At 47.0% G+C, this 26,919-nt stretch overlaps 8 non-coding genes across 8 annotated transcripts; 1 reads left to right on the forward strand and 7 right to left on the reverse strand.

Moving 5' to 3' along the window:
- Positions 1 to 5,550: 5,550 nt before the first annotated feature.
- trnat-ugu (transfer RNA threonine (anticodon UGU)) lies at positions 5,551 to 5,624 on the reverse strand. Its single transcript has one exon. It is a non-coding gene; the product is annotated as a tRNA-Thr (tRNA).
- A 3,661-nt stretch (positions 5,625 to 9,285) lies between these two features.
- On the forward strand, positions 9,286 to 9,367 carry trnas-gcu (transfer RNA serine (anticodon GCU)). Its single transcript has one exon. It is a non-coding gene; the product is annotated as a tRNA-Ser (tRNA).
- Positions 9,368 to 9,680: 313 nt separating this feature from the next.
- On the reverse strand, positions 9,681 to 9,753 carry trnak-cuu (transfer RNA lysine (anticodon CUU)). The gene has a single exon. It is a non-coding gene; the product is annotated as a tRNA-Lys (tRNA).
- Positions 9,754 to 10,632: 879 nt separating this feature from the next.
- On the reverse strand, positions 10,633 to 10,706 carry trnat-agu (transfer RNA threonine (anticodon AGU)). Its single transcript has one exon. It is a non-coding gene; the product is annotated as a tRNA-Thr (tRNA).
- A 342-nt stretch (positions 10,707 to 11,048) lies between these two features.
- Positions 11,049 to 11,119, reverse strand: trnag-gcc (transfer RNA glycine (anticodon GCC)). The gene has a single exon. It is a non-coding gene; the product is annotated as a tRNA-Gly (tRNA).
- A 1,361-nt stretch (positions 11,120 to 12,480) lies between these two features.
- Positions 12,481 to 12,562, reverse strand: trnas-cga (transfer RNA serine (anticodon CGA)). Its single transcript has one exon. It is a non-coding gene; the product is annotated as a tRNA-Ser (tRNA).
- A 991-nt stretch (positions 12,563 to 13,553) lies between these two features.
- trnan-guu (transfer RNA asparagine (anticodon GUU)) lies at positions 13,554 to 13,627 on the reverse strand. The gene has a single exon. It is a non-coding gene; the product is annotated as a tRNA-Asn (tRNA).
- Positions 13,628 to 15,180: 1,553 nt separating this feature from the next.
- Positions 15,181 to 15,254, reverse strand: trnat-agu (transfer RNA threonine (anticodon AGU)). The gene has a single exon. It is a non-coding gene; the product is annotated as a tRNA-Thr (tRNA).
- Positions 15,255 to 26,919: the final 11,665 nt, after the last annotated feature.

Below are 26,919 nucleotides of genomic sequence, written 5' to 3' on the forward strand. Positions count from 1 at the left end.
AGTGACACTGTCTCTGCCTTGCTGAGTGCAGACATAAAGCAGTCCCTGGTGGTCTAGTGGCTAGGATTCGGCGCTCTCACCCGCGGCCCAGGTTCGATTCCCGGTCAGGGAATTTACATTTGGGTAGGTTTTGACTGGAGCTAGGATTTGTCTTCGGCCTCAGTCGAATGGTTGGGGTCATCTTGAAGCACAAACCGTTGTCATCCTGAAGCGACTGACAACAGAAATATAAACAAAACATGGACACACAATGGACAACACAATAAGACAAGGTCCTCGACTGAGAATGCTGTCAGGCCTGGGTTTAGGGTGAGACAGAGCATTTGTCGGATGCTCAGGGATAGATCCTTGTTAGAATAAAATGTAGATAGAATGAACATAGCATCAGTTATCACCCTTATATCCATTTGCTTAGACAATAGAAAGAGTGTTTGAATGTGCTGAAGAAGAAATGTTCCTGTGACCCTGATCAGAGACCCCCAGCAACCCCCAGGTCCTGGAGGTGCCTGGATGCGCCAACCGCAACCCTGCAGATGTTCACGTAAATCCTGCAAGAACGTGTCAAGATAAGAACTCATAAAACAAGCCACGGTCATGGGTTCACCCCCGTACTGACCACTCTTCTTTATCTGCTCCAGGAACAACAAAAGCCCACGGCAAAAACCCATCGGGCCCCATAACCAACAGCGCACAACCCAATCAACTGCGAAACACCCCCATCAAGGCCGCTAACTGACCGGGGAAAGGTCAAGAAAACAGCATGGCAAAGCAGAGTGGTGGCAAACCTCTCGCGCACCGTGACTGCATGAAGCAGATCAATGGGGGCGGCCACCCCATTGTCCTCTACCCAAAATTTAGACCCAGAGTGCAAAGAACAAACAGCAACAAAAGCCCACGTCGACAACACCCGGCCCTCATAACCAACAGGACACCAGGAAAACCTATCCAAGGGTCAATGTACGTCAGTTTGGAAGCACCGAACCAGGGTGAGGTTGACACACCTTGTCTGGTCCTCAGGGCGTCCGTGGCATGAGGTGAGACCCTACGGAAGTAGCACTATGCACTAGGTGCTCCACATCAATTGACAATACTGTTATTGGAGGAAGGAAAGAAATCAGGGCACAAACCAGTCATGTTCTCGGTCGGTAACCTATCACTCACGTCGGGTCCACCGCACCACTACCAGAGGTCAGCCCTGAGGAGCGACCAGAAGAAGGCATCCACCAGTAAGGTAGAATTACACTAAGAGGTATTAATGCCGGGTTGTACAAATCGGGAACCTGTGGAAACGGTAATGCACATAAATTTACCTTTCACCACTGTGCTGCTGAATATGGGCTTACCTTTGACCTCTGTAACCTCGGGGTGCGCGAATGGCCTACAATTAGCCAATAAAACAAAGTATTCCTTGTAGAATTTAGGCAATCGATCCCGCTACCTCTCACATGCAAAGCAAGCGCTATACCATTTGAGCTAATTCCCCTGCTTTTCCTGAATTGGCAGAGAAGGTCCAGTCTCAGAACTATATTGGTTCTTGAATTAACTCAGAGCAATTGACTACTGGATCGTGGGAGGGAGCAAAGCAGTGGCTCAACATATTTGACAGTGCATCCCATGCCAGAAAGCTCGAGGAGCCACAGAGGAACAAAAGATGGCTGACTTACCTCAAGACCACATTGAGCCTTCTCCACCAATTACCTATGGTGGCATGGATTGTTTTGGCCCGTTTCACACAAAACAAGGGCGTAAAGAACAAAAACAGTACAGTCTACTATTCACTTGTCTATGTTCTGGAGGTGTTCATATAGAGATGCTGGAGGACTTGACCACTGACTCATTCATCAATGCCCCAAGATGCTTCATTGCCATCAGAGGTGCTGTTTGGCACATCCGATCAGATCAGGGAACATACTTAGTTTGAACTAAAAATGAAATGGAAAAGTCTCTAAAGGAAATAAACACAGAAAGAGTAACAGAATACCTGGCAGACAAGCAATGCAACTTTGTCATAAATGCAAGCCATATGGGAGGTGTTTGGGAGCGCCAGATCAGAACCATCAAAAGCGTGCTCATTTCAGTCCTAGCAAACAGTGCTGGCAGGTTGAGTGACAGTTCCTTGACAACCTTTCTTTAGGAAGCCATGTCTGTTGTGAATAATCACCCTCTTACTGTGGACAATGTAAACAACCCATGTGTCTGGAACCACTGACACCTAACCACCTGATTACCATGTAGTCATCTATTCCCATGCCACCACGTGTTTCCAAAATGGCGCTGCGGACGGCTGCCTTGGTGTGTTGGTCCTCCAGCACCTGGACTCCGCAGGAACCTATGCTAGGATCCTGTTTGTGGACTTCAGCTCCGCCTTCAACACCATCCTCCCAACTCTGCTCCAGGAGAAGTTCTCCCAGCTGAGCGTGCCTGACTCCACCTGCAGGTGGATTACAGACTTCCTGTCTGACAGGAAACAGTGCGTGAAGCTGGGGAAACACATCTCAGATACAAAAACCGTCAGCACCTGATCCCCCCAGGGCTGCGTTCTTTCTCCTCTGCTCTTCTCCCTGTACACAAACAGTTGCACCTCCAGTCACCAGTCTGTCAAGCTCCCGAAGTCTGCGGACGACACCACCCTCATCGGACTCATCTCTGACGGCGACAAGTTTGCCTACAGGTGAGAGGTTGACCATCTGGTGACTTGGTGCAACCTGAACAACCTGGAGCTCAACGCCCTAAAAACAGTGGTGATGGTTGTGGACAACAGGAAGAACTCAGCCTCTCCTGTCCCCATCACCCTCTGTGACTCTACGATTGACATTGTGGAGTCCTTCCGCATCCTGGGTACCATCATCTCCCAGGACCTCCAGTGGGAACCGAACATCAGCTCCCTCATCAAGAAGGCACAGCAGAGGATGTACTTCCTACGTTCCTATGGCAGCTGAAGAAATTCATCCTGCCAAAGACAATGTTGGTGCACTTCTACAGCTACATCATTGAGTCCATCCTCACCTCCTGCAATCTCCCGTCCCTCCAGGATCTGTACGCCTCCAGGACCCTAAGGCGTGCAGAAAAGGATTGTGGCCGATCCTTCTCAACCCGGACACAGTCTCTTTGAGAGGAGGCTGCGGTCCATCAGGACCAAAACCTCACGCCACAAGAACAGTTTCTTCCCGTCTGCTGTCAGCCTCATCAACAAGTCCCGGAACCAGCCAAGGTGTTGAGGGAATCTGTTTCAGGGGCCTTAAAATCTCATCTCTCTTATTTGCAGATGATGTGGTTCTTATGGCCTCTACGGGCTGTGACCTTCAGCGCTTACTGGGACGGTTTGCATCTGAGTGCGAAGCGTCTGGGATGAGACTCAGTACCTCCAAATCAGAGGCCGTGGTTCTCAGTCGTAAAAGGGTGGAGTGCTCCCTCCGGGTTGGGAATGAGGTCCTACCCCAGGTGGAGGAGTTTAGGTATCTTAGGTATGGTCACGAGTGAGGGAAAGTGGGAGCGTGAGGTCGACAGATGGATCGGCGCAGCCTCGGCAGTAATGTGGTCGCTGTAACAGACCGTCGTGGTTAAAAAAGCTCTCAATTTACCGGTCGATCTATGTTCCCACCCTCACCTATGGTCATGAGCTTTGGGTCATGACCGAAAGAATGACATCTCGGATACAGGCAGCTGAAATGAGTTTCCTCCGTAGGGTAGCTGGACTCATCCTAAGAGATAGGGTGAGGAGCTCAGTCATCCGGGAGCGCTCAGAGTAGAGCTGCTTCTCCTTCACATCGAGAGGAGTCAGTTGAGGTGGCTCGGGCATCTAGTCCGGATGCCTCCCGGACGCCTCCCTGGTGAGGTGTTCCGGGCATACCCAGCCAGGAAAAGGCCCCGGGGCAGACCTAGGACATGCTGGAGGGATTATGTCTCACAGCTGGCCTGGGAACACCTTGGTGTCCTCCCGGTGGAGATGGAGGAGGTGGCCGGGGACCGGGAAATCTGGGCTTCCCTACCAAGACTGCTGCCCCCCGCGACCTGGACCTGGATAAGCGGAGGAAGATTGATGGATGTGGAGGTGGAGAGGTGTGACATTTCTGATCAAATTCAGAGGTCATGTGTTGGTCCCGAAAACGGTCTTTGCACTTTTTTACACCGATGAAAGGTATAAAAACAGCCCTGTTGCATTCGGAATCGGACCCGGGTCTCCGGGTCTGCTCAAACGACCGAAACATTCCCCATTCATTTCCAATTATAGCGAAAGCCCATTATGAATGTAATATACTTTTGTCCAGGAGTGGAGCTGTGGCCGCTTTTTCCTCCATCCATGTTGAACTTCGGGTAATAAACAGCACAATTGCTTTTTCCGAGCGAGCGAGCGACGAGACGGACAAAACTACAGTAAAAGAAAACAGCACAAATACTTGAAAATATTTTGTCTTTGAACTGTTCTGCTTTCATGTTTTTATGTGGCTGTTTGTGGTGTGGCGGTGCCACTTCCGCTATTGTTCGTTATTTACGACCGCCGCAGTATACCTATTACACGTAGTATACCTATTAGCATTAGCAACAGTTACATTACATTAGCAACAGCTTCAGCCAAAGCAAAGCCAGGTAAAAACTTAATCATGTGTCCCTTTGTTCTCATAGTTGCATCTTGTTTGAACCAAATTACAAATGTGTATTTCATGGTTTTATTTGCCAAGAGCCCAAAAAAGATTGTCCATCCAAACTTCTCCAACTGCTGCCCACACTGGACCAGTGAAGACTGGAGGGAGGGTATTTCTCCTTTCTATGAAAAGGAGAAACAAAGACGGCAAAATAAGTGAACAATACGTATATTTATTATTCATAACTGCTTACATGTAGATTATTATTTATTTTTTATTATTGAGAGTGTTCTTGAGTGTGGTACCCTGATAAATAAATATTCTTTGTTACATTGCATTGATCCTCTCGCCCGAAGACAGCTGGGATAGGCTCCAGCACCCCCCGCGACCCTTGTGAGGAAAAGCGGTAGAAAATGAATGAATGACATTGCATTGATTTTGTATTTTATTTCAAGCACTGGTATCAATATAAGCCTGATAGGAATAGTTTGTAATGATATAGGGATTAATTGGAAAACAATAATATTGTGGAGAAGAAAACAGTCACTTGACTGATGACTTAGACGGGATTTGAAAACCTGAATTCATTTCTCTGAAGTCTCTCTGCTTCTCCGACGTCTCTCTTGCATCCCGATTGGCTGGCAGCAAATGTCAACACCACACGCGCGGCCCCCGCTTGGCAAGTGAGAATTCTACCACTGAACCACCAATGCCACGTGGGGACACACTGTAAGAGAAAAAAATTGAACTATCAAGTGGATGAGCCTCTGCAAAGTGGCGCTGAATGACAAAACATCACAATGTCATACTCTTTGGATTCAAGCACCTTCTGGCGTAACGGGATCCACAACAATCATGTCAGCTGTGGATGCACCATTGACTCGTTTTTGAAGGGCAAGTGACAAAAAGGTACGAAGAGGTACGTGGGTCAGAAATCAGCTGCCAAAGTTTCACAGACTAAGCAGCCAGGCACTGCTGGGATTTGAACCCAGGATTTCCTGTTTACAAGACAGGCACTTTGACCAGCTAAGCCACAGCGCCAGCCAAGTAAGTCACCCTGGCAATGCTGCCTTTACTCTTCTAGACATAAACTGCTCCAACGCTGAGATGATGCCATTTGTCGTGTGTCATTCGGTCAGCAGGGGGAGAATCCCGTATATTTGGCACCGATACAAAGGGTTTACCAATTGGGAAGAATGCAACGGCTCTCCACAAGTGTCACACAAGGGTCTAGAAACGGTCCCTGGGACTGACACAAATAACTAGGCTGTTAATCTGGACTAACTGTTAGAATAAAAAGTAAATTCAATTATTATAGTGTTAAGTTCACCCTTATATCCGTTTGCTTAGACAATAGACAATAGTCTTGAGTGTTTTAAAGCAGGAACATTCCATGACGCTGACCAGCAACTCCCAGCACCACTAATCTTGCAGGTGCCTGGGAATATCCGTAGCTACCTTGAAGATGTTCCTGTTCATCATGCAAAATGGGCCAAGATAAGAACACATAAGAACACAAAAAGTAATTGCTCTCACATACACACACACACATAGACAACAAGTACAGCTCGTGCAACTGCTTGCTTCCCCCTCCCCTTAGAGTTGCACGACCATGTATTAGGGACCTCCTAAAGAAAATAAAAAGAGAGGAGCATGAATGGCATCCTCAGAGTGGAGCGGCATGTCACTGGGTTTGTTTTTTCACTCTTCTCGCTGCGAGAAATTTTGAATTTTGTTGTCTGTCTCTTCTGTAATTAAAGTGTCACAGGAGTTTGAACCTGAACCTGAAGTTTGGTGCTGCATTCAGGTTGCAGTCTCTAATGAGGCGTGGGTTTGAGTCCCACTTCTGACAGCTTCTTGCATCTTGAAGTGGCGTCACCCTTCATTCTAAAGTGGCCGAGGCTGCTCCTCATGGGCAGTAAACCAGGGGTGCTTTTCAAAATGACCGCTGCTGAAAAGTATACAAAGCAGACCTATTGCATTCTGGGGTCTTGCGTTTCTCCAGAAAACAGTCTTTGTTCTTCAACATGACCTCTGATAAAAAGTATGAAAACCAGAGTCATGGAAATACCAGTAGAGGACTGCTGGAATTAGAACCAATGAGCCCCTCTTTGCTAGGCATGTAATTTGACCAACTAAAGCATAGTGCCTGCGAAGCATGCAAACTTGACAATGATGCCTTTAGTAAAAAAGGAAATCCTGTGCATCTGGCACCGACACAAAAACAGTTCACCAATGGGGAAAATGTTCATAAAAGGGAGGGAGCCCAAAGCCAAACACATGTGTCAATTGAGCGGCCCTGGGTGGGCTCGAACCACCAACCTCTCAGTTAACAGCCGAACGCGCTGACCAATTGCTGCATAGAGGCTACATCCGCATCACTGCAGTAAGGTTTCAGTAAGTTTCCACTTTTGACAGAAAGTTGCAAATACTCAAGTGCTGTCCACCTTAACTCTCAGGTGGTCCGGTCTGTTACTTTTCAGGTGTCATTCTGAATTCTGCCCTTTGGCAGGAAAAGAGCCTTTGTCCTTTTTCAACATGAGCTCTGGGTAAAAGCTTAGATATACTGTATTGGCCGGGAATCAGACCCGGGCCTCCCGCTTGGCAAGCGAGAATTCTACCACTGAACCACCAATGCCCGCCTGAGGTGCCTACCTTTTAACTGGAACTGGAAAGGCTTGTGTAGCCCCGCACACAAACCACGTGTCTTCCTCACATGCACACCCAATGTGGGTCTCAAACCCAGGACCCTGAGAGTAAGAGTCTCATGCTCTACCCACTGAGCTAACCAGGCCTTTTTCTGCTGTAGATATAATTTTTTGTTTTTCTTTTTTATCGATGTGGCCATCTTGATGTTTGATCAATTCCACAGACAACCTTGTTTCAGAAGGAGTGAGACTTTCAGTCATCTGTAGTTCTACAGTCTCCGACTCAGGCAACATCTTTGTACCCGACATTTCCAATTTATGATCACTCTGCAACCGCCCCTGAACAGACACCCATGTCCACCCTCTCTTGGGGAACTATTGACTCGACTCAATTAAATGACTAAAACTAAAACCAAAAGACCATAGTTGGAATCCTCCCAGCCTCGTTGGCATATCAACGAGTATGTCCACACCCCGAGGTTATCAAACTCGCTCCCAAGGAAATGTTGGAACTTGGGAAAGCATTAATGGCAAGAAGTAGGATTAAGAATCCTACTTCTTGCCAAAACCTACCCTTTGAAGTAGAAGGAGAAGCCTACCCTATGGTAGAAGATAAGATATGCCTTTATTCACCCCTCAGTGGGAAAATTTGCAAGTACCTGCAAGTTCCGCAACAGCAGGGGGAGTACCTCAGTATGTTTACAGACCATGGACTCCTCCTAAATTTAGATAAATAGCCTTATCCATGCCAAAACCACACAACAACCTTGACCAAATCCTGACTGACATAACTGACTTGGTACATAATCACCGTCTCAACGGAACTGAATTAGCCCAACTGTTGACATTGACCACAGGCTCCAAGTATGGTGCTTTTTGTACGGCCATTTAGCCAATTCTGCCAAAGAGGAATTCAGAACACGCTCGTGGCCCATTGCCATTTTTATGGTACCTGGCGACTTCAACCAGTGAACTCCACTGTACCGCTTATCCTCATCGACGGACTGTATTCCCCACCCTTTACCAGCATGGGGACATTCCAACCCAAGATGAGAACACACTGGACCAGGTACACAGCAACATAGTACGTGGCACAGACACAGCGTCACCCTTCCCCCACTTTTAGCCCAGACTGAAAAAGCAGAGAACCCCCTTTGCAGCTGAAATTGTTCAGTTGGGAGAGCGTTGGATTGAATCTCTAAAGGTCCCTGGTTCAATCCCAGTTTTCAGCACAATCGCTGTTTACATGGTGAGTTGGCAAATAAAAGGTGTAAAGGTGTGACTTTGTTCTCTTGATTTCATCAACATCGATCACGACAACACAGCCAGACAATTACATATTAAGACCAGACAAGTGCAGTTGGGAGGTGACGTACAACAAATGTTCACAGCATTAGGTCTGCAAAGTGTTCAGCTGATGCACATTTACTGGAAAGGAAAATGGGCTTTTGTCACGGTAGCCATGCCGACACAAGCTAAAATGTTTCTCCCGCCAGGACAACACCCACATGAAATTCAAGCTTTGCTCGCAGACAAATAAGAACCAGCTGAAATGAGCAATCTGCACCTCCAAGTCTGAGTTTATGGTTCTTGCCCAGAAAAGCATAGCTCACAGCCGTAATTGTATAGTGGTTCCTACTCTGTGTTGTGGCCACATCAACCCCGGCCGATTCAGGGTCATGGCAGGTGTGTGTTGCTTTTGTAATTGTATTGTCTGAAAAGACAAGATTGTCTGTCCACTTGAAGCGTGGTGCTATAAAAATACACTAGTTTTGACCACACCTGTATTTTTAGTAAACATTATTAGCATGCAATGAATCAAAGTATAAGGTACGATGTCGGAGATCGAGAACGCTTTTGTTGGCAAAAAAGCCATAACATATCATTTCGACAATAAGGATATCAAACCCGCTATTTCTTGCATGTAAAGCAAGAAACTCTGGCCTTTGAGTTAAATCCCCCCGCTGCACAGGAAGGCTGCCACAATTTCTGCAACACCAAAACACTAACTAAGATGTGTCATTTCGAGTCAACAAGACCATGTCCACAAAGGAGATGAGGTGACCGAGAGGTTAAGGTGATGGACTGCTAATCCATTGTGTTCTGCACGCATGGGTTCGAATCCCATCCTCATCGGACTATACTAATGCACCAGTTTTGACACCACCTGTGTTTTTAGGAAACATCATTAGAATGCAATTAATCCAAGCATCCGGTACGATGTGGGAGATTGAGAATGCTTTTTTGGCAAGAAAAAGGCATAATATACCATTTGGAGAATGCAGGCATCGATTCCACTTCATCTCACATGCGAAGTGAGCGCTCTACCATTTGTGGTCCTACAAGAATGGGATTTGTTTTTGTGTACTTCGAATGAAATGTTTTCCGCATGTTGCAGAATTTTCCACAGGAAAGAAATCTTTAAGATGTATCACCAAAAGAGCTGAACCGCCCAATGTGGGGCTCGAACCCACGACCCTGAGATTAAGAGTCTCATGCTCTCCCGACTGAGCTAACCGGGCATTTTTCTGCCACAATATCACTTTTTAATTTTTTTGAATTGATGTGGTCTTCTTGATGTTTGATCAATTCCACACCCAACCTAGTTTCTCAGGGAACAAAGGAGCAAGAGGTTCAGTCATAGCTGAGAACTTTGGAAGTGTAGTCATCTTAACCCTCCTGTTATGTTCATTTGCCAGGAACAGCCATGATGTTCCCGGGTCAGTTTGCATGTTTATTTATCTGAAAGATGTCCAACACCAAAAAAATCCCCACAAGCATTGTTAGTTATTCACTACTAACTCCATTACTAACTATTCTATCAATGTTTAGAGCAATGGTGTACCTTACCTCTCACAGGTAGTGGTTTAATTAATTTTAATTAATTAATTAATTGAATGAATCAGAGGCATCATGAACAGTCTGCATCAAAACATTAACTGAAATCCTGTGGCAGGTTTCTGGCATTGATTCTTAATTCAGTTGCCATCCCTGATAGATGGTAATGGTAATGGTAATCATGCCCGCGTGGCAGGCGAGTCTCTTTGATTGTCTGACGTCTGTGTCGCATCCTGATTGGCTGGCAGCAAATGTCAACAACACGCGCGCGGCCCCCGCTTGGCAAGTGAGAATTCTACCACTGAACCACCAATGCCACGTGGGGACACACTGTAAGAGAAAAAAAATTCAACCGTCAAGTGGATGAGCCTCTGCAAAGTGGCGCTGAATGACAACACATCACAATGTCATACTCTTTGGATTCAAGCACCTTCTGGCGTAATGGGATCCACAACAATCACGTCAGCTGTGGATGCAACGTCAATTCGTTCTTGAAGGGCAAGTGACAAAAAGAAGTACATGGTTGACAAATCAGCTGCCAAAGTTTCACTGACCAAGCACCCAGGTACTGCTGGGATTTGAACCCAGGATCTCCTGTTTACTAGACAGGCACTTTGACCAGCTTAGCCACAGTGCCGGCAGTGCATCTGGCACCAACACAAAAACAGTTCGCCAATGGGGAAAAATGTTCATACAAGGGAGGGAGTCCAAAGTCCAACAAATGTGTGAATTGAGAGTCCCTGGGTGGGCTCGAACCACCAACCTCTCAGTTAACAGCCAAACGTGCTGACCAATTGCGCGACAGAGACTACAACAGCATGACTGCAGTCAGGTTTCACTAAGTGCTGTCCACCTTTACTCTCGGGTGGTCCGGTCTGTTACGTTTCAGGTGTCATTCTGAATACTGCCCTTTAGCAGGAGAAGAGCCTTTGTACTTTTTCAACATGAGCTCTAAAGAAAGGTACAAGCTAAGATATACTGCATTGGCCGGGAATCGGACCCGGGCCTCCCGCTTGGCAAGCGAGAATTCTACCACTGAACCACCAATGCCACATTGGGAAACACTGTCGGAGAACAAATTAAATTGTCGAGTGGATGTGCCCCTGCAAAGTGGCGCTGAATGACAAAACATCACAATCACAACACACGCACGGGATGCCAGGGGAGGCCGAGTACTAACAGAGCTGAGCGAGAGGGCATAAGAAAAAAATTTGTGACCTTGTGGTGGTTACCCGGCAGCACCAAGGATATGGCGCACGTCTGATGCGTAATGCATGCCAGGTGATGTTCATCTAGCGAGCGGACATTCTTGTGGGGGACAAGCTCAACAGTAGGAATGTTGAGAGAACTGACCAGTCCGCTATCAATGAAGTTCTCGTCCGCCCCAGAGTCAATTAATGCTGTGGTAGGAGAAGCTTCCCCCGCCCAGGATATCTGAAGTCGGCCCACCAAAGCGGATGATGCAGCCGGTGTGGTTGGAGCGGGCAGTGCCAGCAGCTAGGGAATATCCCTGGTGGAGGAAGAGCGTTGGCGTGCTGGGCGAACTGGACAGCGGGAAATTGTGTGTAGGACTCCCACAGTACAGGCACAGCCACAGGCGTGGACGGTGACTCCTCTCCGCTGACGAAAGGCGACTGGCTCCCAGTTGCATGGGGACGACACTCCCGACGTCATCAGACGGCACTCAGATGCTGGAGCAGGGAGGGAGGAGTGGTGCCAGAAGAGCCCCAGGAGGTGGGATTTGGAGCCGACGTGTGGGTCGGCGAGGCTCCGCCCTCCGCTGTGCGCTGCGCTCCCGCAGCCGGTTGTCGAGTCGAATGGATAGCGACAGAGAGCGGCTGGAATGACATGGCGCTGCGGAGCGCATATCGGGCGAGCCTCAGCCAACAAGTGCAAGATGAGCTGGCCGCTCGGGATGAGACCCAGACGCTGAGGCTCGCCCGATACGCGTTTCGTAGCGCCTTGTCATTCCAGCAGCTCTCTGCCACTATCCCGGTTAGCTCAGTTGGTCAGCGTGTGGTGCTCATAACGCCAAGGTCATGGGTTCGACCCCCCGTACTGGCCACTCTTCTTTATGTGCTCCAGGAACAACAAAAGGGCGACAACCCACTGGCCCCCATATCCAGCATCACACCACCCACCCACCTGTGAAACACCCTCGACAAGGTCGCTGAAAGACCGGGGAGAGGTAAAGAAAACAGCATGTCAAAGCAGAGTGGCAACAAAACTCTCGGCCACCGAGACTGCAAGAAGCAGATCAATGGGGACAGTGGACCCCATTATCCTCTACCCAAAATTTAGACCTCCAAAGTAGAGAATGCGGACTGTGAAAGGACAACACCCGGCCCTCATAACCAACAGTACTCCACCACAAGGTAAACAGCATGGCGGCAACAAATGCCCAGCCAAAGCGTCACAGACAGGATTCCAACCTGTGCGGGGAAACCCCATTGGATTTCGAGTCCAACGCCTTAACCTCTCGGCCACCGTGACTCCTTGGAAAAGACCAATGGGGGCAGGTGACCCCATTGTCCTAGAACCAAAATTTTGCTGATGTCAAGGATCAGCTGGCAACATGTGCATGGGAGGAAGACACATGGTTTGTGTGAGAGGCTACACAAGTCTTTCCACTTCTAGATAAAAGCCAGGCACCTCACATTGTTTCCATAAAGTACCAAGGGATTGTCCTGTTGCCCTTGTATTTTGTGGGCAAAAAGGAGGCGTTTGCAAGCGGACCTCAGACCCTATCACTGGTCACCTGAACAGGGACTTGAATCCCGGACACTCAGATCAAAAGTCTAATGTTCAGGTGACTGGCACAAACTTTGTCTTGTCTGACCACTCTTTTGTCCGGAAGATATTTGGCTAATGTGGTCTGTTTTCTTAAACCTGCAAATGTCCAAATACACAAGGGTATTGTCTTTGTAGGGAGCATTGTAGTACATGTGACATGTATACTACATATGACATCAGAAATGATGGGTCTTTATTCAACAGAACAAGAACAACATTTCTTTTAAATAACAGCATAGGAGCTGCTGAAACACAGAGAAGGCACTGCTGGGATTTGAACCCAGGATCTCCTGTTTACTAGACAAGTCTGTCCAAAAATCACAACAGTATCTTGTAACAGTAAGAGGTGTCTTCTCTTAAGGGCCCCTGCTTACCAGTTGATGGGGTTTGACTTGATTCCTTTTAACATAAAAGCATTCCGTCGTCTCTTAATCTATAATCCTGGCTGGCGCTTTTGCAAAAGATAATATTTTCAAGCAGAGCTTCTGTGTTTCACCAGACCTGTGCAGAAACAAACTGAAATCTGTGACTTGATCAACCTAACTTCTGATCAAATGTGTTAGACAATGGAAGCAGGAATGTGCTTTTGAAAAGTCATTGACACGCAGTTTGCCAATTTGGAACCACACAAGTGCTGTGCAAGAGTGGAGCGCAAACATGAATGAACAGTGACACTGATGCATCCAGAGAACGTCCCTGGGTGGGCTCGAACCACCAGCCTCCCGGTTAACAGCCGAGCGCGCTGACCGATTGCGCCACAGAGACGGACACACTGCCAACTTCTGTTCAGTTGAAGCCATACTAACGCATGCTATGCGTCCAGCATGCCCTTTGTTTTGGATGTGACTCGCACCTTCTGGTGTAACAATCGAGGCATTGCAAACCAGGACACCAGCTTTACTCTTTGATGAACGCAAAGTATTTTTGGGTACAATCCAGGGGTCTTGTGCTCTCACGGAAATGGCTCTGTCCTTTTTCAACATGAGTTGAGACGAAATGTATTAAAATAGACAGACTGCATTGGTCACTCAATCAGAATTTCTCCGTTTGCCAATTTCAGACTGCGTGACAAAGAATCAAGTCAAACTCCATCGACAGGATGGACAGGGGACAACAAAGCAGGGAAGATAAGGGATAGGGAGGAGAGGGGAAAGATGAGACCGCCTTTGTTAAGAGCCAGAGAAGAAGCTCTCATCTCTGCAAGGTCAAGTACAGTATGCCAGATGATTTTACCTTGTGAGTTGTCCTCATTCAACAACGGCCTGGATAGCTCAGTTGGTAGTGCGTCAGACTTTTAATCTGAGGGTCCAGAGATCAAGTCCCTGTTCAGGCGGTGAAGGTAGGCCCCTTCCCTGAATAACTTGTTTAAGTAAACCTTTGCGATCTTCCAGGACTGTGGGTAAACGCCATTCTCAATAATTAAATTGAAGATACAGTGCGAGACAGGCACTTTGACCAGCTTAGCCACAGCGCCAGCTGTGCATCTGGCACCAACACAAAAACAGTTCGCCAATGGGGAAAAATGTTCATACAAGGGAGGGAGTCCAAAGTCCAACACGTGTGAATTGACAGTCCCTGGGTGGGCTCCAACCACCAACCTCTCAGTTAACAGCCAAACTCGCTGACCAATTGCGTGACAGAGACTACAACAGCACACAAGGAATAACTTGTTTAAGTAAACCTTTTCGACCTAGCACCTTTGCGATCTTCCAGGACTGTGGGTAAACACAATTCTCAATAATTAAATTGAAGATATGAGTTTCTCATGGAACACAAGGAGTGAGAGGTTCAGTCATCACTGGGAACTTTGGAAGTGTAGTCACCTTAAGTCAGGTCTGCTTTGGTGAACTTCAGAGGCATCATGACCAGTCTGCATCAAAACATTATCTGAAATCCTGTGGCAGGTTTCTGGCATTGATTCTTAATTCAGTTGCCATCCCTGATAGATGGTAATGGTAATGGTAATCATGCCCGCATGGCAGGCGAGTCTCTTTGCTTGTCTGACGTCTGTGTCGCATCCTGATTGGCTGGCAGCAAATGTCTGAGAATTCTACCACTGAACCACCAATGCCACGTGGGGACACACTGTGAGAGAAAAAAAAATCAACTGTCAAGTGGATGAGCCTCTGCAAAGTGGCGCTGAATGACAAAACATCACAATGTCATACTCATTGGATTCAAGCACCTTCTGGCGTAATGGGATCCACAACAATCATGTCAGCTGTGGATGCAACGTCAATTCGTTCTTGAAGGGCAAGTGACAAAAAGAAGTACATGGTTCAGAAATCAGCTGCCAAAGTTTCACTGACCAAGCACCCAGGCACTGCTGGGATTTGAACCCAGGATCACCTGTTTACTAGACAGGCACTTTGACCAGCTTAGCCACAGTGCCAGCTGTGCATCTGGCACCAACACAAAAACAGTTCGTCAATGGGGAAAAATGGTCATACAAGGGACAGAGTCCAAAGTCCAACACATGTGTGAATTGAGAGTCCCTGTCAGGTTCAAACTCCTCCAGGTCTCTGGTGGTGAAGAAGGGGAAAGTCACAGACCAGTTTCGCTTCTCAGTCAGAGGCACCCAGATTCCATCGGTGGGGGAGAAGCCAGTTAAGAGCCTGGGCAAGATCTATGACTGTACCTTGAAGGACACCGGAGCACTCCAAGCAACATCAGAGGAGTTGGGAACCTGGCTGACCGCAGTGGATAAGTCAGGATTACCAAGTTTACCAAGTTTAAAGCCTGGATCTACCAACACGGTATCCTGCCACGCCTACTCTGGCCGCTGCTGGTCTACAATGTGCCACTGACCACCGTCAAGGGCTTCGAGAGGAAGGTCAGCTGTTTCCTGCGGAAGTGGTTGGGCTTACCGCAAAGCCTCAGGACCATCGCCTTGTACGGGAGGAGCAACAAGCTGAAACTGCCCTTAACTTAACACTATAATCATTGTATTTACATTTTATTCTAACATTTCCCTCCTGTTTATCACACATTTTCTGTTTGCAGTCCCTCCTAGGCTCTCCTCTCGGTTTTCACCTAGCAGGTCATCTATGTCAGAAATTGTGCTTACACCTGAACGGAAGTGTTCTCGTCGTCTGAGTCAAAGTACTTGTCTTGGTCAGGAAACAAGTCAGGGGCATGTCCATGATGGCTATCTGAGTCGTCACTGTCATCGCTGCCACCTGCCACCAGTAGGGGGTACATTTCATTTACCTTGTTGTAATTGGTGCCATGGCTAAATCCACAGTCCATGTGATTGTAACCTTCAGGATAGGGATACAACAACATCCACATAAGGCACACAAAAGAAGGGCAACAGCGAGTGCAATAAGCACGGACATCACATAAGGAGACCATTGTCCCCCAAGTTTTCTCCAGTCACCGAACATCTCAGTGTCAACACCAGTGTTCCTTCATCTTGGTGTTTAGCACCTTTAAACCAGAAATCACACGCAACAGCATTCCTGTGGAATCTGTATTGTTGGGGATGGACATGCCACATTGGTCGCCAAGCATGGCGCACACTCCTTGCTGATGTGCCAGCAGTCCATCCAAGGCGATACGATTCTGGATTCTGGACGTGGCATGGAGTTGTTCTCCAATTGCTGTGAGTCCGGCCTTGGTGTAGTTCCCAAGCTTTTGTATGTTATAGTTGAGGTAGTTAATCCTATCCACATTTTTGTTAACTGTTATCCATGGGATAATACTTTCCAAACCTGCAACCTGATTTACTAGTTTGTATCCATCTGGTACCCCTCGTGGCACGCTGATGGCATCGATGTCGGTGGGATTGTCTTGCATCATCCAGTCGGGGGCTGGAACTTCTCTCTTCCTTTGGAAGTAGTTTGGGATGTGGTGTTTATCTGCTTCAATGATAGCACTTAGTAACATGTCAACATTCATAGGGTAAATAGATACTGGAATCAGTAATGTCACTACTGCACATGTTCTGGTCATGTTATAAACAATGTCATCGAGGTATTCGTCCTCGCACCACTACCACACGTCTGCTCTAAAGTACTAAGTTGATGGGGGTGTGTTTCCTCCTTCTGTGTTGTAGGTATCTTGATTTTTTTTACATGTCTACAATATTTGAACTCAACGTGACCTACATTTTTTTGCGGTTCCTTTTAGCTGTACACTGGTGAAATTTGCTCGGGCTACTTTAGTAGAGAATGGTGCGGGCCTTTTTGTCTCATTGACTACTGGGAATATAGTGTTTATATCACATAAACATTCTCGACAAAAACATTCTAATATTCTGAACATGATGGTGACAGTGTGGACATTTTTGTCATTACTTCAGGGACTCAAGTAGCATTGATCAGTGCTGGTACAATCTGGAGAAGTGGGGTCATGGTCATACATGCAACACAACTAATATTTTTAACATAGTTTGCTGCACTTTTTGCTGCTTGTTCAATGTTTAAAACCCAGTTGTTAAAAGTTCCTGAAATGGTTCCATGGTGATGCCTTCCATTTTTACTATTGGATTCATTACAATAATCATATAGACATAAACATTTATTAATTATTATATTATTTATAGCTTAACCGGACTACAATAGTTATTGTTAAGCCGGGGGACATTTTGGTTACTGTTTCATTTTTGTGCCATTCTGCTACAGTGCCCTCAAAACCAGGTTGCATTGTTGGGTTTTCTGGCCAAGGGTATGTGCTATAATCTTCACTGCTCAGCACGATGCCCCAGAGTCTAGGACTCTGAAGCCCCCTGCGTCACAGACGGGTCTTTACCTTCCTTGTCAGACTCCCGAACAATGACTACTTTACAATGCGATTGATGTACCTCTTTTTGCAATTTCAATGTCGTCAATGTCGTTAACAATACTTGATAAGGTCCTTCCCACTTGGAAGAGTGTCAGTGTTTTCTTTTTACACTTATAAAACAATAAAGTCCATGTGTATTACTTGAAATAAATATTGTGGTTTTTGAAATTGGCCACACCGAGGTCGCAAGCTGCCCTGGGCATTGTGTTTTGCACACATTAAACACGCTCTACAAATTTTTTGGAATAAGAATTAAATTCATACATAGTAAAGTGGGTGTTAATAGTGTGGCACATCCCTCCTGTTGAAACATGTGCAAAACCATGGCTCAAAATAGCGTCCCACTTATGCAAATTTTTTGGCAAGATTGTTTTATTATCTGTCAACATATTAACCTTTTTGTCCAGGGTTGCTTTATTCCTAAGACAGTGGTCAATTTCTTGCTTTGGACTCTGTTGTTGCATGTCTGCCAGAATGTCAAAGTCTACTTGTAATTTTTTAGTGTTAAGATGGTTCAGTTCCTTTAGTGCTGCTTGGATATCGGATCAGTATTATTTGTAATATGTGTCATGCATTTACATACAGCAATTTGTTTTGGCAATTGCACTGCTTCTAGTAATGCTGTTAGTAATCCGTCATGAGTTACTGGTTTTCCCGTTGATGTTATCATACCTCTGTTTTGCCAATATTGTGCAAAGGTATGTACTGTTCAATATACATATTGGCTATCAGTATAAATTGTCACCTTTTGACCTTTCATTAATTTGCATGCTTCTGTAAGCGCTACTAATTCTGCTGCTTGCACAGAATAAGAGGATGGTAAATGTTCTGCTTTCAACACTATATCTTGTGTAACAACTGCATAGCCTGTTATTGTTTGTCCAAAATTATTTTTCTTCAAGGAACCATCTACAAAATCTCCTCTCTTTGTTAGTGCCTGATCTAATATGTCTGGTCTACACTTTGCAGTTTGTGTTGTTAGTTCATAACAATCATGTGGTTGGCCTTCCTCAGGGAGTGGTAGAAGGGTAGCTGGGTTGAGCGTGGTGCATCGCTCAAGTGTTAAATGTGGTTGGGACAAAAGTGTTGCCATGCAAGACAGATGTCCAGCAGGAGACAAAAATGTCACGTTAGTCTGTAATAGCAGGGTGGAAACCGCATGAGGTACTTTCAGTACGAGTAGATGGAATAATACAATGGTTGCACTTGTTTCCACGGCTATAGATGCTGCTATTACAGCCCGCACACAAGGTTATGTAAAGACCTTTACAATCTACTGTTTGTATAAATGTTTTGCTGTAATCAGGTAGTGCTAGAATCGTACTTCCTACCAGTATATATATATATATTTTTTTTTTGAACACAGAATGCTTTTTCTGCCTCATTCGCATTTACGTTTGCAAAAAAAACCAAATATATATATATATATATATATATATATATATATATATATATATATATATATATATATATATATATATATATATATATATATATATATATATATATATATATATATATATATATATATATATATATATATATATATATATATATATATATATATATATATATATATATATATATTGGGGTGTTCAGCCCTTATATGGTGATTTTTTTTCTTTCGAAATTTGAAGCGGCTAAGTGCTGAATCGGTTCCATTTCGTAAAACCATTAACTGAGCAAAATAACAGCTTTTTTCACACACGCATTGCCGTGCCTCACTATACCCAGGTATGTGATAACAACATTGTACCAGTACCAGGTGCCCACTGAAGGACGAAGTTGCATGCACTGCCAGCCGAGCCCAGTCCAGTTTGCTGCCCCTAGGCGAAAGCTCCTATAGTCCGCTGCCACAGGGGCGAGAAGCCGATGCCTTTATTTTCACATTACACATAGGTAGACACCATTACACGCAGCCAATGCCATTACCATGTGTTGCTATAGTGTGAAGGTGCGTTCACTGTACATGCTGTTAACTCGTAAAGTAACTGTTTTGTTTGCGTGTTCTGTTTGTTCTCTGTTCAGTATGCACACTCGGCATACTAAACACGGACCAACAAGGCCAGAATGGTGTCACTACAGACCATCGGATCGGTTCACAAAGGATTTTTTGGTTGGCTGGTACTCCTGACGGTGATGCTGAACCACTCGGAAGATGAACTGCCGCTCCTCTTCAGACTTGGTAAGAGCCACTTTGTAGTCTGTGGCGAGCTTTACAGCTCGTTCAGCGGCGTCATTGACCACCTTTAGTGCTGCCAGAGCCTGAGGCATGATCTCCAGGTCCTCCAGAGTTCGCGGCGTGTCGACCATCAACTTCAAGAATAGGTTCTGAGACCGTTGTGTGACGAACAGACTTAACTTCAAGTCAGCTGTTTTTGGACCAGCCTTCACGTTGAGGTTCACCCGACAGAGGTCCTTCTTTGTTGGCGGCACAGATGCCATGTTCTCCAGCATCTCCTTCTTCTCGTCCGGCGACACCTTCTTGGAGAACAGGGCAAGACCAACGAGATCCTCGCTCAGGTACCATAAGTGGCCCTTTACTTTCTGCATCGCCTTCCCCGCCACATCAGCATCGACCAGTTGACCATAGGCTTCGATTTCCTTCACCAGAAGCAGGTCGTTGATCGGAGCGTCCGCGGCGTAGGGAGCCTCGAACCAGTGGCGCACATAGACAGAGACCAGGAAGGTACACAACCGCTGGATGGCCTGTTCCTGGTGCTTGCTGATGGCGAAGTTCGCTGCTTCCTTCAGCTGCCGTCGGAAGAGGCATATCTTCAGACAGTAAAGCCCCTTTGCCATCCAGCGGGCTCGGTGGTAGGCTCCAGGTCGGCGGAATGCCATCTTGGGCTTCTTCCCCAAGTAGGCCAGTGTCAGGTTCAGCAGCTCCAGGTAGTCGTCCCTGGTTTCGGCCTTCTCCCAACTCTGCCATGTGATGACGGCATGCCAGGAAGAGGAGTCGGGATCCAATAGCTCGCTCCACTACAGCACAAGCGCCACCGTGAACGCCTGTGTTGGCAGCTGTCGTATCGAAGCAGAGTCCCGCCAGCCAAGGTTTGACTTGAGGCCATTCTTTACAAAACCTTCAGGATTGCTCCTCCCATGGCCACGCCAGTCCCTGCCGGGATGGAGGGGACAGACAAAATCTTCTCCAGACCCATTCCTGTCACCACAATCGCCAAGCGATCGCTTCGCCCACCCTCAGGATCCGGGAGGAGCTTGCCGTCGAAGTGGAGGATCAGGGGGACTTCTGGTTTGAACTCTTCTTGAAGGCTCTTCCCCAGTTCAGTACGCACCTCTTTTCTAGCTTCATGGAGTGATCCAACAGACAGAGTCAGTTCTCCAACGTTGACCCCCGCAGCCATGAGGGCAGGAGTGGCCCTCGTGGATACCCCGGCTCGGTAGCAGGACGCAACGAAGAGTGGATCATCGATGACGCGGCGCCGATTGACTGACGGCCCTGGCTGAGGTTCATTCCCCAGGGGTGATACTCATCGTCGTCGTGATCGTCTTCAGATGAAGTGGCTTGAGATTGCTCACACTCAACCGCTGATTTGGCCAAAAGTCTGTCGATTTCACTCTTCGACTTCCAGCGACGCCTCTCGAGGTCCTTTTGTTTCTTGTCTTTTGCCTTGATTCTCGCCTCGTACTTCTTATCAGATCCACCTAGGAACATCACCCGGGCACCGCGTTGATCCCTCAGGAAGTCCCTGTCTTCTTGAATTTCAATGTGGGACATCACGTTCCCTTTGGCGATGTCGAAAAGACCTAGACAATACTTATTGTACTCTGCTTCTTTCTTTTCCTGTGCTTCCCCTCCCCTGTGTCACGCCGAGGAGAGGGTAAAACCCAAGAGAAGCACGCAGGCAGGAGTAGTTTGCAATAAAAGGTCTTTATTGCCTCCTCAAAAAGCAGGATAGTGACAACAAAAAACTATGGTGCAAAAATGGAGAGCAAACAGAAAAAGCACCACGAAAAAGACTAGCAAGGCTATACAAAACTAACTTCTTAGTGCAGGTAGGGAGCAGCTACCTGGCTGGCAGGAAGGCGTCGGGCAGGAGACTTGGCACCACTATGTGGTGGTGGAAAAGACGGAAAAAGGCTCAGGTCCAAACAGTGCGTGCGTGGGTTTTCCATTCTGGGAGCCTGGGCGGTAAGTGAGGGTGAAATCAAACCGAGTGAGGAAGAGGGCCCAGCGTGCCTGGCGGGGGTTCAGCCGTTGGGCGGAGCGGATGTAGGACAGGTTCCTATGGTCCATGACAATGACAAAAGGGTGAGCCGTCCCCTCCAACCAGTGCCTCCACTCCTGCAGGGCGAGGATGACTGCCAGGAGTTCACGATTGCCAATGTCATAATTACGCTCGGCGGAGGACAGACGTCTGGAAAAGAATGCACAGGGTGCCATCTCTGGTCCGTGCTAGTGCGCTGGGAGAGCACGGCCCCGACCCCCGTATCTGACGCGTCCACCTCAACAAGAAAGGGACGAGAAGGGTTAGGGTGAACAAGTAAAGGAGCGGTAATGAAACATGATTTGAGGTGGTTAAAGGCCGCGTCGGCCGCAGGGGACCATAAAAAGGGTGTCTTGGAGGATGTGAGCTTGTTCAGAGGTTCCGCGACCTTGCTAAAGTCTTGGATAAAGCGCCTATAGAAATTAGCGAATCCCAGGAACCTCTGTAAAAGCTTCCTTGATGTAGGAGTAGGCCATTCGGCCACCGCCTGGATCTTGGCGGGGTCGGGTCTGAGTTGGCCCCTCTCCACGATAAACCCTAAAAATGGCACGGAGGAGGAGTGGAAAGAACACTTTTGAGCCTTAACGAACAGACGGTTGGCTAAGAGCCTCTGGAGCACCAGGCGAACGTGTTGGAAGTGAGCGGAGGCAGAGGGGGAGAAAATGAGGATGTCGTCGAGGTAGACGAACACGAAACGTCCAATCATGTCACGTAATACGTCATTAATGAGGGCTTGAAAAACGGCGGGTGCATTAGTGAGGCCAAACGGCATGACGCGGTACTCGAAATGTCCCAGCGGGGTGTTGAAAGCAGTTTTCCATTCATCGCCCTCACGGATGCGCACAAGGTGGTAAGCGTTGCGTAAATCCACTTTAGTAAACATGACAGCACTATGGAGGGGGGTGAAGGCAGCGTCGAGCAGGGGCAGAGGATATTTGTTCTTTATCGTGATTTTGTTAAGGGCGCGGAAATCGATGCAGGGTCGCAAGGAGCCGTCCTTCTTCTTAACAAAGAAGAACCCTGCCGCCAGGGGTGAGGAGGAGGGACGTATGTGGCCAGCCGCGAGCGAAGAAGAAATGTAATCCTCCAAAGCCCTTTGCTCAGGCAGAGAGATATTATAAAGGCGCGAAGAGGGGAGTGGCGCTCCCGGCAACAAATCGATAGCGCAATCATAAGGACGGTGGGGTGGAAGTGACATGGCACGATCCTTACAAAAAACCTGGTGAAGGGAGTGATATTGCTCGGGCACAAAAGAGAGGTCGGGAGGAACCGGTGGCGACAAGACAGAGTGAGAACTGGGAGACGAGGCGGAACGCAGACAATTGGAGTGGCAGAAATCACTCCAATTGGTAATTTTAAGTCCAGACCAGTCAATGACAGGGTTATGCTGTCTGAGCCAAGTAAGACCAAGGACCACCGGCGCCGAACGAGAAGGGATGACAAAGAAGCTAATAGTCTCTAGATGGTTACCAGTGAGACTCAGAGCGCACATACAAGTCTGGTGAGTGATACTAGCGAGGTGACCCCCGTCGAGAGAGCGAACGGACTTGGGAGGATGTAACTTGACAGTGGGTAATTTGAAGCGTGAAACTAAGTTACAGTCAATGAAATTATCATCAGCTCCAGAGTCAATAAGTGCCTGGACAGGTACCGCCTCCCCCCGCCACGACAGCGTACCTTCAATCTGGAGGCGTCCGATGACTGGTGAGGTCCTCTGTGATCCCTCGCTGGAGGGGGAGCGGCGTCGGCTCCTGGGACGCACGGGGCACCTGTTGACGGAATGCCCCGCCTCTCCGCAATACAGGCAAAGACTAAGTCGCAGCCATCGGGCCCTCTCTGCCGATGACAGGCGGCTGGCCCCCAGCTGCATGGGTTCGGTCCCGCCAAGAGCCTCCAACGGGGGTCCGCTGATGTCCGAAGGGGGGATGAGGGGGTCCGGGAGGTTGTCTGGAGGGGCTGGCAGCGCCAGGCGTGGGACGACGATCCGTCCTGGCCTACGTTGGAGAGCGCGCTCCCGCAGGCGGCCATCCATCCGAATGGAGAGGGCGATGAGCTCCTCCAACGTGTTTGTCTCGTCCCGCGCAGCCAGTTCATCTTGCAGGTGAGGGCTGAGGCTCCCCAGGAAACTGCAGCGGAGCGCCTTCTCATTCCAATCGCTCTCGGTTGCCAGAATGCGGAAGGTGACGGAATGGTCCGCGACGGAGGCGCCGCCCTGGCGAATAGACAGCAGGCGCATTCCAGCCTCCCGCTCTCGCATGGGGTGATCAAACACCCTCCTCATCTCAGCCACGAACAAGGTTAAATTGACCAGTAGCTCCGGTCTCTTCTCGGAGATGGCCATGGACCAGCGAGCCGCGCGGCCAGAGAGGAGGCTGAGCATATATGCCACCCTGGCTGCGTCCGTAGTGTACGTGGCGGGCTGCTGGGCGAAGGTGAGGGAACACTGGTGAACAAACAACCCGCACTGGCCGAAGTCTCCTCCATACCGGGCCGGGTGGGGAATGCTGGGTTCGCGGGAAGAGGCGCCAAGTGGTGGGAGAGGAGGCATGACTGTCGGAGGCTCGTTGGAGGAGGGGGCAGGAATACGGGCATGGATCTCCTTAATAAGGCTAGCCATTCCTTCAAGCATCTGCTCGTGACGGCTGATGGACTCACCGTGAGCTTTGAGGGCAAAAAAAATCTTCTCCTGCTCTGCGGGGTCCATGCTTCATTTGGTCGTAGTATTCTGACACGCCGAGGAGAGGGTAAGACCCAAGAGAAGCACGCAGGCAGGAGTAGTTTGCAATAAAAGGTCTTTATTGCCTCCTCAAAAAGCAGGATAGTGACAACAAAAAACTATGGTGCAAAAATGGAGAGCAAACAGAAAAGGCACCACGAAAAAGACTAGCAAGGCTATACAAAACTAACTTCTTAGTGCAGGTAGGGAGCAGCTACCTGGCTGGCAGGAAGGCGTCGGGCAGGAGACTTGGCACCACTATGTGGTGGTGGAAAAGACGGAAAAAGGCTCAGGTCCAAACAGGCAAGTGGCGTGCATCCATGTGGAACAATACTACGACGCCTTCCTGCTGCCACAGGTGTGCCTAAATGGAAGGTGGTGATTGAGAACACCTGTGGCTGGCCGGGTAGCTCCTCCCATCAGGGCGAACTGGGGCCTGAGGGGAGAGAGAGAGAGCATGAGTGACAGGCAAGTGCAAATGGTGACAAAACCAGTAGGCTGCTCCAGGAGCAGTAAGATGGTGTCACGCAATGGCGTGACACCCTGGCGTGGTTTTTCATCACTTTCCGGTATTTCTCGTATTCCACCTTCAACTTTTGAACGGCGTTACGTTTTTCTGCAGTAGTAATGGAGGATTGGTTCCACAAACGGATGACCTCCTCAATGACCAGCGCTGATGTTGAACTCAGATCCTGTTTCTCATTCTTGAGGAAGAAGAAAAGTCGCAGGAGGACCTCCTTGACTGTCGGGAGCTGTTTTAACGAGGACAAACTCTCTTTCCGAGCATTTCCTAGAAGCACAACGTCTCTCTTGGATCGTGTGCTAGCCATCTGGAAAGAAAGAGAACGGGTAAAGCATTACAGTAAGAGTAACTTCTCCCAAGCAATAATACACGCTAGGCTGATGTGGTGAGGCACGGGATAGGGATGTCGCGGGAGAAATTGCAAACTGTGGTGCAATACTCTCGGGTAGTAGAGCTGAATCAAAACTCAGCACAACGAATATCACAAACTTTTATTTTTCTGAACACCCTAATATATACGTATATATATATATATATATATACGTATATACATATATATATATATATATATATATATATATATATATATATATATATATATATATATATATATATATATATATATATATATATATATATATATATATATGTATATATATATATATATACATACGTATATATATATATATATATACATACGTATATATATATATACATATATATATATATATATGTATATATATATATATATGTATATATATATATATATATATATATATATATATATACATATATATATATATATATATACATATATATATATATATATATATATATATATATATATATATATATATATATATATATATATATATATATATATATATATATATATATATATATATATATATATATATATATATATATATATATTTTTTTTTTTGCAAACGTAAATGCGAACCTGAACTTTCTTTCTCTATGTGACATCTGTTGGTAAAGAATTTAACAATGTGTGTGGGTCAGGCACACAAGGTGCTCTTGCCACCACAGCTTGATTTACAGCTTGTCCTGTATCATTCTCCATCCCACAGAGAGTGACACTTTTTCTCACTGGGAAAATAGGGATGTTACATGGTGGGTTATCACATTCTACTAAGACTTTAGCTTTTAACAAATCTTCTATTGCTGGTTTTATTCCTTCATATGCATTTAGTTTTATTAGGTGTACTTGTAATTATACTACTGGTTCATCATTTGGTTCTGGTTGTATTTGTTAAGACAAGCCTAGTCATGCTGAATATAGCTTTTGGTTCCTTTTTGACTTGTGGTTTTCCACTTTTATTTCCCATCTTGGGAATAATTTAGTCCCTGTTGTGATGAGCTTCCTAGGGAAAACTAACAACAGGGTTGTTTGTCAGTGAGAGAGTAATTAACTTTTCTTTGAGGTAATTCTCAAGCTTCTACCCCGGTGAGGGCGGAGAATTCTTGCCTCTGCTTCCTCAAAGACTCTTTTTCTCACCCTTTAATATGAAGACCTGTCTAGTGACAAAATCTCCCATTCACACACTCATTTGTACTTTGAAAACGTTTTCACATTCAAACCCCGAAAAGGCCTTTCCTAGCCTAGCATGACCGTCAACTCCGTCTTTGCACAAAGAACTGCTAACTCGGTCTTTTTTTTTTTTGTCCCGTCCAGCCATTGGGGCCATTGTTGATCTAAATGCCCTTACATGCTAAACAGATTTGCTCTGTGTCAGGAAAGGTGTTGGCTACAACTTCCCTGTACCATGAAATTTTATTTGCC

The sequence above is a fragment of the Doryrhamphus excisus genome, chromosome 3, assembly GCF_030265055.1.
Source record: "Doryrhamphus excisus isolate RoL2022-K1 chromosome 3, RoL_Dexc_1.0, whole genome shotgun sequence".
Taxonomy (NCBI): Eukaryota; Metazoa; Chordata; class Actinopteri; order Syngnathiformes; family Syngnathidae; genus Doryrhamphus; species Doryrhamphus excisus.